Source organism: Pygoscelis adeliae, unplaced genomic scaffold (genome assembly GCF_000699105.1).
Source record: "Pygoscelis adeliae isolate BGI_AS28 unplaced genomic scaffold, ASM69910v1 Scaffold27, whole genome shotgun sequence".
In the NCBI taxonomy this organism is placed as follows: domain Eukaryota; kingdom Metazoa; phylum Chordata; class Aves; order Sphenisciformes; family Spheniscidae; genus Pygoscelis; species Pygoscelis adeliae.
The window spans coordinates 3,275,435-3,287,501 of NW_008825410.1; the positions used below are offsets into that span (position 1 = coordinate 3,275,435).

At 38.4% G+C, this 12,067-nt stretch overlaps 1 protein-coding gene across 1 annotated transcript in view; it reads right to left on the reverse strand.

Moving 5' to 3' along the window:
* Positions 1 to 12,067, reverse strand: part of CDK14 (cyclin-dependent kinase 14) — a 321,566-nt gene that overhangs the window by 139,203 nt on the left and 170,296 nt on the right. The window lies entirely within an intron of this gene.

The following is a 12,067-nucleotide window of genomic DNA, read 5'->3' on the forward strand; positions in this document are numbered from 1 at the left end:
CTTCCTAAACAAAGGACTACCAATTTCCCTTTCACAAAACAAATGAAATTACTAAAACAGAAGGTCATGTCGTACACCTTACAGAAACCAAAAAGCAAAGTCATACACTCAGAAAGAAATACGCAACATAAGAATACACATAAGAGTGCAGATGAGAATCCTTTGAACCTTTATTCTTAATACACCGGAGAAGCTATTTAAGAACAGTTAATCTCAGTGAATATATCTCCATAGTAATGATGGCAAATCTTGCCAGTAGATTGCATTATCAGCTGATTATAGCAATTAGACCAGTGTAGGGGAATAATTTAACTTGTATGCCAGATTTTCTTCTAAAAAAATTACATTTGAAATATGAATAACCATTTTTTTTTAAGTTTTCAGACCTCCATCTCTTTTACGTTTGTGCACCTGGCCACCAGTTTGACGAATAACTTGGCTCACACAGACAACTCAGGGTTGGCCAGGTACAGCCCCAAAGAGGCCAGAGGAGAGGTCACATCACACGCTCTGCAGTGCCTCCGCCTCCAGATTAATGTTTTTGCTTCTAGGAGATCAGAAACCACCAAATGCTCTAACTGGTGAATAGTTCTTATTCCTAGCCCAGAGAAACATTAACAAGTCTGAGTTTCTGAGCACCTATATCCCATGGGACTAAACTGAAACAGTAGTCCCTGAATTTATGGATATGGACCTACTATTATTAAGCTAAATAAAAATTATGAAAGGATTTGAGAAGTCTGGATGGTGAATGTCTCCATCCTTCTTTGCCTGTCTGAGCTCCCCTTCAGTCTTGCCTGAGGAAAACTGAATTTTGTTGCAAATTATTTCCCTCCTAATCTTCTACATAGCTTCGATAGGAGAAAAGGCATAGGCAGGCAGGGAGAAGGCATTTTTAAGAAGTCAGCAACATCATGTGATTTGGGGAAAACTGTCAAAAAACTTTAGAGTTTGCGGGGTGAAAAATGAACTCAGGTCTCCATGACACAAAGTCTTTGATCCACACGCTCAGGAAATCTCCCATGTAGGGAGGAATGAGTACCCAACTTGCCATACCAAAATCTTGCTGCAAATAATATAATATCCATGCTTGCCTGCCAGTTTCTGCCACTTTACTGGCCAGGATGGAGCTTTGCAAGTACTACAGTCAGCTGAAGCACACCTTTCCTCCTCTTGTGTGACCGTTCAGCATGGAACCAGTCCTCCCATCCTGCTGGGACTGCTGCCCGTCCTGTTTCCTCAGCCCACTGCTTCCAGATCTCCTCCACCTCTAATCTGTTCCAGGTTAACTAAAATCTATCCAATTTTCAAAGGATGGCCCTTTTGAGTTAATCCCAGCCTGTTGGACAACTAAATGCTTTTCTTTAATCTGCTCTTCACTCCCAAAACACCATGAAAGCCTCATATGAGGTTAGCTGCTACATCTGGTTTCTCAGTTATAAGAGGATCATTACTGGAATGGAGAGAGTTATAAACAAAACCTTAATTTGTAAAAGCAAGTTGAGGCCATACATTGGCATCAGACAGCATCACCGGGTTTAAGAGGTTTATGGGTACAGGCCGTATGTTTTAAGTTGTGGCCAATTGGTTTCCTAGTTGGGCACATACGCTACACTTTGGAAACTAAATGGCCCAATGGAAAGCAGGAGTGAACAACCGAGGGAAATACTCACAAAGGCTAAAATTTGGCAGAGGAAAATTTGGCACGGTCCTGGAGTTCAGTTCCTGTGCAGAACTGAAAGGACCTGAATTAGGCTAACGCCTCAGAGGAGCTGCTTTCTCTCAGGGAGGGAGCAAAGTTTGCTTTTTCTGAATAACGCTCTGCATAAAGAAGGCATTTGCAATTATGAACACTTTCACTTGAAGACTCAAAATTAATGCAAATATCTCTCATCACACTTAAGGCATGAAAAAAAATCCTCATCTTTCAGACATATTTACAGTTTAAAAAGAATGCTATCAAAATATATATGTGAAACACTAACAAGATACTGCATTTCTTGTTTTGATGCTCCAGATGCATATAGATGACAGTTAGCAGGGTGTTTTTTTTCAGCTATCCTTCTGCAAGAAAATTTGCTACATATTTTATACCCTTTTGCACATCCAAATATGCTTACTCATGCAAAATTTATTTAACCACATCCTTCAACTGAAAGAAAACTGAAGGGTAGGATTAATTAGCACAGCATGTTCGATCACTTTCTATAAGGGTTCCCTGTCTGTTTCCATGGTTACACTACAGGAAGAGCGACAATCTCGTTTTAAAAAGACAAAGCTTATGGGGGATCATCAAAACTTCAAACCTTAATGGCCAGTGTGCATAAAAGCCAAAAGGTAAATGAAGAGATCACCAGGTGAGTACCCAATATTTACATAATGCTGCTTGAGCACTTTTCTGCCTGGGAAGGTGGAGGGAGGACCTCCTGACAAGCAGTGAACTCCCCTCTGGTTCCTGTGTCTTCCGAAAGATAAAAGGTCAACACGTGTCCTGCTGTTGCAGCCCTATTTTGAGAGAAGGAAGCCAAGCATAAGGCCCAGTTATTAAAAGTCAGGTCGCATCAGACCCACTGGGGAACTTGTGTGTAATTATGGGAAGAACAGACACTGTTTAATGTTCTCCAGGCACTTACTTCTATGGCCATTATTTATCCAAACTGAAAGAAGAAACTGTCCTGACGCATTACATACTGCAAGGCTTGCACAACAGCATCTATCTGCGCTGTGACACAAACCCCAACTTTCTTTTAACTCATTCATTAAACAACAGCTCAGGATACCCTGCAATGTCCCATATTTAAAATACAGAGTGAATGATCTATGCCTACGTATGTGTATGTCTTTAACACACAAAACCTCCTGCTGCCTCCTACTCTGAATTTAAAAAAAAATAAAAAAGTAAGAAGATATTTCCTTCCTTGGTAAATACAATTTTCTCTCCTTCGTCTGACTTTATCTTTTATCTCAGACTCAGAGGTTGTATCTGATTTTACCTAGCATCAGTTATTGACAAAACACATTGCACTGATTTATCACTGTAATTTTTATATTGTATTTGGCTTTTATAAGAGGCTGTAGCTATATCCAGATTCAAGACCGATTCAATACACACACCTTTGACTACACGAGCACAAATATTAATATTTGATATCTCTTTAGCTGCAGGATAGCTTTCTAGTCAAGTTCATATGACAATCAGGAAGCCTTTGTTCACAGTGAATAGGATTCTGCAAATAAGGAAACCAGTCACATCTGCAAAAACAAGGGCTTGCCAACCATGCGCATGGTTTCCCTTCCCATTACACCTTAAATGTGTTGAGCTGTTTACTGTTTTGATTTAGATATATCAAAAAGGGCTCTAGCAAGGCATACTGCAAAAAAAAGGGGGTTTTGTTGCTGTTTTTCATTGATTCAGATTCTTTTCATGCTTCCTTTTTTAGCCTCCTGTTTTGTTTATTTTAACAATTACCTAGAGTTTGAGGTAAATGGCTTATAAAACCATAACTATGATTCAGTAACAATATTAAAATATTGTTAATGTATTCTGTTGTAGATCATGAACTGTCAACTTCACTTAACCTATTTACTCAGCTACTTGTTTTCCAACAGAAGCATATTTATTCAGTGAATACCTGAATGGCAACAAAACAGAAGTAAAATGGGTGGGAGCACTGACATTGCTTCAGTGAAGCAATCAGCTCTCCAACCCAGAAGTCAGTTCTCGGCAATCAAAAGCGTCCTGCAGCCTTTAGGTCCCTCTGCTGTTTACCTGAATGCATCTGTCTCTAAGATGCAGCTTTACCAGAGCATCCGAATTAAGTTCCTTTCAAATAAGACAAATTACTTACAATATCCTATGTCCAAGTCCTAATACAGCCACTAGATTATGGTAGTGCTGTTCATTTATAAAAGTTACCCACTATCAGGGAGCCCAATTAGGTTCCCAAATCAGTATTCCCAAAATGCACTTGAGCAATGACTGGTCTTCCAAACTGGAGTGCAGGAGACAGTCTTCAAGAGACAGAGAGCAATAAGTAAGGCAAAAGGCATGTGTGCCGCTCAGCCTGTATGGTTTTTCCAGCTGTATCAGTTATTCTAATAAAAGATTATTTTTCCCTGCAAATCTTATCTCATGTATGTCTTCAGACAATCACTTACAGTAACGCAGATGATAATTATTCTGGTCTGTGAATGGGACTCAACTGTCAATTTAACAAACACAAGTTACAGAAAGGGGAGACGCAGAAATACTTTTTCTGCCACCAGAAAGAATGACTCTAGCCCTTGTGAAAAGTGTTTTTCTTTTTTCAACAACTCCAGCATCATCTCTTTCCTCTGTCTCCTGAGCCACCCAAAGGATCACAGGCAGTGGAAAAGTGGGATACGAGAAAGAGCTCAGCTGTTGGTTGTATATTAAAAGATCCCTTTGATTAATTTGACTGAAAGCCATCCTAGCTATAAAGCTGTTTATTTCCCTGCTTTAAAATCCTTATAAAAAAATTCTGACACATTTTGAAAAAGCCCACTGATGCTGAACATGTACCATGACTGCCAAATTCATTCATTGTCTATTAGCAGAAAGAAACACACTAAAAATTTGGTTCCAATCAAAAAGTGGTATGGAAGTGCAAAAGAAATATACATTCCATTTTCGACACTGGGAAAATATATCTATTCCCATGGCCTTCTGGGTCAGCATGAGTATGTTCAAATTGCCTCTGCTAGTCTGGAAGCAGAAAAATAACAGTGTGGGCATGAAAAAAAAGAAGAAACAATCTGCACCAACACTGTAAACTTTCACACAGACGCAAAAGCTAAGAGAACTCAAGGACAGCAAGCAATTTCACTTCAAAGATAACTTCTGCATTACTGAAAAGAACCGGATTCATTATGGATATGGTATACGTGCCCACAATACCTTAACAGTTGACTGATTTAAATCTTCCTTTCCAGATTCTGTTTTTTTACTTAATGATCCTCAGTTTGTTGTCTCACAAAAAATCTATATGAAGATGATGCCCTCTACTCCTAACAACGTCCCAGCATGAACACACCACTTTGCTAATAAGGCTGTAAGTAAAAATGTCAGAATTAATCATTCCACAGTGAAGTTATTAGGTTTGAAGCAAAGAGTTAACAATGACTGAACAGATGGTTTTAAATTGGGAAGATCTTCAGAGCGCAGGAAGGGAGTTCTAGAAAGGACAAACAGGCAGAAAATAATTCTTCACTGAAAATGAGAGATAATGTGTCTCAGGATATTTTAATATTCCCTGAGATAAAGAGAGAAAACTGGGAAGCAGCTATGAATGAATGAGCCCGATACCGGACAATGATTTGAGTTTAGAAGAGAATAATAATAATTTAAAAAATTATATTTGGACTTTTAAGACATGAGCAATGAACTTGCTGAGGACAAGAATGGTAACAGACCACTTTGCTACAGTTTTGAGGTATAAATGTTTCACTGTCACTAGGATTTTCCCTTAACAAATCGAAGGCATTCAGAAAAGAAAAAACAAAGTGATCCAGGGGAAAAGTCTTGTATGGAGATAAACTGAGAGCTATGGATGTCCAATTTGCTGAAGTATAATAGTCCATCAAGCACTGACCACAGAAGTTAACAACTTACAGCAGGCTACTGTGTATGAAGTTAACAATTTACCGTGATCCCTATCTGTACAACTAAAAGCAGGACTGGAAGAGCCATTTTTGGATGACTCCATCTGGGGTTCAAGTAAAAATGAACCAACCCTTATCAACTGGTACCTTGATAACTGATCACTTGATAGAAGTGCAGTAGGTACTTGACATATTGCATGAGACAGGCTAAATACGACACACCGGTAAAGAAATAAATATGCTTGCTCTGTGCTGTGCAAGACTTATCTTTTTTAGAAAATCATCGTGTAGACAAACTGCCTCCCCCTTCGTTCAGGTGCTAAGAGGACTGAACACATACCAGATTCAAGCCCACCATATAGAGGGCAGCAGTACCATTTAAATCCTTCTAGTTTAACATTGTATTAAATCTGACAGCTGAAGAACTGTTAAATAAGCACAATTTGGTGCTACTGTAGTGATTCACAGTCATCCAAACAGACTGAGAGTTTTATATTCAAACATCTAATCCCAGTTGTTTACACTCAGGTAATTTTGTTTCTTAACTGACCATACGACACTGGCACTGACAAGGTGATGCCACAGCGAACACATACCACTCCCTCCATCTACTAATGGGGTCCACAACTCAGTGCAGTTAATCTGTGGAGCACTGGAACACTGGTGAAAGGCAACGATAGGTGCATGACCACTGGGATGTTACTCTACGGAGTGATTTATTCCGGTGGGATACTACAATTTTGCTGATCTGTCATTTCCCATCTAGAGGTAAAATATCTGGAGAACTTTGATGAAGAGAATACTTCAAGTCATGGTCAGCTACTAAAAGCCTAATCAAATACCTGCAAATTTATTTATAAACAGATCAGATCCCAGGAACTGGTCTAGGATAGTTCATTTAACAAGAACAGGGCTACATGGAGAAGCAAGTATTTGAACAACATTAACATCTACAAACAAACAGTATTTTTAAAAAGCAGATCTAGCAACTATTTTATTTATAAACAAACAACACTGCCACTTGACATTACCCTGCAGGAGTGGAATTTGTGAACTTGAAAAACTGCCACCACATGGGTATTGAAACCATCAACTCTTACAGTACAAGGTCTGGCTTATGTATAAACGGCACAATTCTGCAACTACCAGCCACTGACTCCTGGCCCCTGTACTGCACAGACAATGCAATTAAGTTTGATGTGCCTGCTTTTCGAGCTAAGGTGTCACCCCGGCATACATTTCTACGCTGCAGGACGCAGCTGCATTTGTTCCATTATCCAGCCTCGTCTTTTGAACCATGGCTGCCCTGCCTGGCACAAACGGTTCTCTAGTGATCATGGAGTTTAATCCAGGCTGCTTCCAGTACCCAAGACAGACTATTTATAGATAAGACAAATACTCAGATGATTTTTGTCACTGCTACAATATGTTATACTCTGCAGCTTACATATTTCCTTAGCAGGTGAAACACTGTCATGGCTGTTCTGCCGAAGAACTCCGGTACATTTTGCATGTGCTATCACATTAGTACATACATTCACATACTAGATAACACCCACAGCATCTAAAAACACATCTGCCTGCTCTGGCTTAAATCAGGGAAAAGTGATCTGAAAACATCAGTAAAGTACAGTACAGGCATTGGTGCAAAACTAACCAAACTGAAAAAAAAATTCTCTCAGTTATTTGAAAGCTTTTTGAAATACATCAAAGAACAAAATAACTATAGGACACTTAAAGTTTTCACTAGATTTTAAAATTATTTTCACTTTACTTTAAAGTGTGAAACCATTAAGAAAACCTGTGTAAGTACTGTTGCTTCTGTAAAGCAGTATTATAAAGCAACATCTTACGACAGGAATCTCTGGAGTCTCAGATTCACTTGTTCAATTGAATCGCTCCTCAAAACTCATTTAATGTATATGTCATCTTAAATTAGCTGAATCACAAGTCTTAGAGGAAAAGTTTTATGTGAGAGACATTCCAATATGCTTAGGTCTAAATAATTATTTGACTTTGCATCGGTAATCAGGCATCTGTATTACTGCAGAGCCACCTAATCAGTTCTTAATACAATTTTGTCACAGAAAAAGAAATGAAAACAGACAATTTCATTTTTAAAAAAGGTACATTAGAAGAGCATTAAGGCTGTGCCTTTACAGTATGATTCTGGAAATATGTAGTTAAAAAGCAACTGTTCCTCAGGCGGCATCTTTCTTTACAGTGATAGTGAAACACCGAAATGCCACTGCCAGGACAGCAAAATTGGAGCTATACAACCAAATCTAGTCTGTTATGTACAGATGTAAGCCTACTAAGTCAGTAGAATTGCAGAACCCTGTATTGTAACTGAATAAAACAAGTGAAAATTTGTTAGTACTGAAACCAAGCCATTCTTTTATCTATTCTTTCATTTAACTTAAGGACTATGGATATACTTCTTCATGCAATGCTTGATAAAAACTACTTGTAGATTGCAAGCAAAGAATCCCTGATAGTATTTTGATCACAGACAAAATACTACTGTCATATTATTAGTACCTTTGAAACATCTCATAGTTTATTTAAACCATTTGCTATTTCAAGTTTGCATGTATGAGCAAATTATAAGTACAGGTGAGCACAATTCATTTAGCATCACATCCTGCAACCTGTGTAGCAAAGCTGGTGGTAAACCTGAACACTGTAAGATAGAATGGGCAAAGAATTGCCAAAGTTTCAAGAAGCTAACATCAGGCATTTGTGTTTATAAAGTACATTTCAGTGAGCCACTGCCTTTTTTTCTTAATCCCTTTTTTTTTTTTTTTTTTTTTTTAGTTTTTTCCTAAGGTCTACAGACAGTTCAAAGCTGAATCAAATTTCCAGCCTGCTTATGAGTCTGTAACTTAACATCAGTGATGACAGTATTGACATAAGAAGTTTTTCCCTTCTAGTGTCTCGTACTTGGTATCTGCTTTTACAATCAAATCAGCCCACTGCAGTTAATATCTAACTTAATAACCATTGCAATGAAATATCCTTAAAAGCAAATATAGCCACAAGAGCAAATATAACTGAAAAACTTGATGTCCGAGGGACTTAAAAATTGCTGCAGTAAGATGGATATGAGTATGTTCATGGCCGTGGGTGGGAATAAGAGATGACATCTGAAAGTCTCCTTCTCCCTTATTTCCAATGACCACAGAAAAAAATTGCTATAATATCTGACACATTATAAGCCATAAAAGCCAAAGGAGGGAAAAGCTGAACTGACCTTGGAGGAGAGCTTGGGCACCTTTACCAAGGTGAAGATCTAACCAGCCATTCTCCCTACCATGTAACACAAAAGTCATGCAGCAGCATTTCCTCCCCACGCAAAGCGGTTGTTAATGTTCCCATATCATCCAGATAAAAAGCTGCTGATTCCTGATCTCCCACTTTAAATATTGGTACCTTTGTGTCTTTTAACATTTCGCTTGACCTTTTGGTCTTATAGTTTGATTATTTGTACAGTATATAAGGGTGGCTATGTGGAGTTAACATTTGTACAGCTCTTTGGAAATGTAAATCACTGGAGAAGTGTTACGTATTGCTAAGGCAAGCACTGCCTGACCTCTTCTGGCTATCATGAAGGCCAATTGCTGCAGGGGAAATTCTCATCTTAATGCAGGTAGACCTGCAAGCGTGATTTTAATTTACATCAGTACGAATTGTGCATCTATAAATATATTAATATATCCAGCACTGTGTCCTTCAGAAGGAATGAAAAAACCCTGCATAAATAATTCAAAATTACCTAGGTAAAAAGTGACTATTGCAGTAAGGTAAGCTTTTAAACTGTCTGGGGCAAAACAAATGATGTTATAAATTACAGAGCCATCACCTCTTCAAAATGCTATCTCAATTATGGAATTATTTCATATCGTGTTAAATGGCACATTTTTCTTAATGAACTGCCAGTCTCTGTTTACGTTAATCTTTTTCTTTGCATATCAATATTTTTGTTCTGACTTATTATGAATTCTTTCTTCTTTGTTCCACACCATTTTCCAGTTATCCTTTAATTTCTACATAGCTGATTATTCCCTGTGTAAAATAAATCTGCATAACTATTAACACATTAATGAAATTAAAATTATTTTAAAATTTGGCATAATTTTCTCACTATATAATACGGCATGTTCTCTTAAATAAGAAAACATTACAGAAAACCTTGATCAGACCAAAAAAGCAAAGATGAAGAGTACTATGGGATCAACCAGGATGGCTATATTCGAAAACTTTACCATGACCGTAGTCGTCATTTTCCCCTGTAACTGCTATATCAGAAACAAGCAAAGAAGCTTCAGAACAAGAAAGTTTTAAAGAAAGTTCAATATTTTAACTACAGGGGCTTGTAGCCACAGTAGTCAAAAGGCTAAGGCTATAAAAGAAGCAAGATGTGTAGGAATAGAAAATGTTCTCATATAAAACTGATAGGAGAACATGGTCACGTGACTGAATAAGGCTTGCTCTTTTCTTTTTTTTTCCCCAATTAAAAACTCCTTTTTTTTTCCCCAATTAAAAACTCCTCGTCATTACTGCCCAGATTTTAAATACATTTACAAATTCAGTTGGATGGATGGATCTCTCTTGTACAGACAGCAGATCACAGTTCTCCATGTTTTTTGTGCAATTATCACATAACAGCCTGGTTGACACTTAAGTGGGGAATACAAGACAACAAAAAAAAAATCATGATTGTGGTAGTAATGCAAGATCACAGTCAGCATTGAGCTAGCTGCAGTACAGATGACATCTAAATCCCATGTTCTTAAGAACAAAACACTGAAACAGATGTTTTTCATCACAGCTGTTTTAATGGTGTCATAACCAACTTCCTTTATTGCCCTTAATGGATAATTGAGATGCTTTCTTCCTATTTAAAGGCTCAATGTAACTCTAACTTTTAACAATGGGAAACTGGGTTGAACGCTAAGTAATCTGAAATGTGTTTAACAGTGGACCCATCTAGTGAGACACCAATCTCCAGCTCCTTCATAGTTTAAAAAAAAAAAAAATTAAAAAAATTTTCCTTCTCAGCTGATAATCCTACACAGTGCTTCTCAGTGGGAAAGGCTTAAGTTACAGCATCTACTTTAGTAATAGCTGAAAAGGCTGGTATATTTAAAGAATTTTAATTTCAACTGTTAAAAAGCAATCAGTGAAGACTGACATAGCCAAAAATTCAGTGTGTGGCTCAACTTTTTATTTACTATTAGTAGAGAGAAGTTAAAGTTTTAGTTGAACAAAACTGAACGTCACAGTTTTTGCAAAGTGCTGTCTCCAGATAGCAAACCTGTGTCAAATCTATTCTTTCCCCATAGGCTATCAAACCCAAATTCTGTCCATAAGGTTTTTTTCCTGCATCGACTCTCACGATGGCAATTTGTTATTTAGATTACCTGATACCTCAATAAAACCACCAGATCTATGAAGCAAATTAGACTGAGGTCCACAGTGGGAACGACAAACCAAATAGAGATGAGAAGCAAGAAGCATCTGCAACAGCACTAGATGACAGTCTCCTACATCTACACCTCTAAAACAATGCACAGAGGAATTCTTCAGCCCAAATGCTAGAAATCAAATCCACGCCTTTGCACTGCTGTCGCTTGAGATTTCCTGCCACCTACACATCTCCTCTCCCTCTCCACCACAGATCTGTTCTGAGCAAGATGAGAGAAGGTCATAAGCACAGCATGTGAAGCCCTTGCTCCTGGGAGGGGAGATGAAAGAGGCAGCTTTGGCTACTCCCTGACAGCAGTCAGTTATACTGTCAGAAACTGAAAAGGAACATCTGGGGATGGAGGGAAAGGCTGTCATCCTGAGAAAGCAAATAACTAACACAGCAGCCTGCCATAGGTCTCTGAGTCCACAGTACCCACAGTATTTGCAGCCTATGACTTTAATCCTTCCTCCAAGAGAAAAGATTTGAAGGTCCCCTAGCTACCTATCAGCTCCACTCCTGAGCTTTGGCCTCCCTTTCCCTGGATCTAGAAAGCAATGGGGACAGCAAGGGCTTTTTTCACTGACTCGGTAGTGTGCGTTCGAGGTTATGCCAGGACAAATGCACACAGTCTGCTCTGCTGCTCCAGGCCTCCAGCCCAGATGCCACTGTGAACAGCATTATCAGCTTCTGCTCTCAATGGAAAACGTTAATTACAGAAATAACTGTCTTTTATAAAGACCTGCAAGCTAACTCAAGTTCAAGCAGTTCAGGTTTCACTTTCCAGGCTCCCACTTCCTTTTTTTCAACTTACTCACAACATTGTCACTGAATTAATCTTCATTTCTTGATAGAATCATAGAATCATTAAGGTTGGAAGAGACCTCCAAGATCATCGAGTCCAACCGTCAACCCAACACCACCATGCCCACTAAACCATGTCCCTAAGCGCCTCATCTACCCGTCTTTTAAATACCT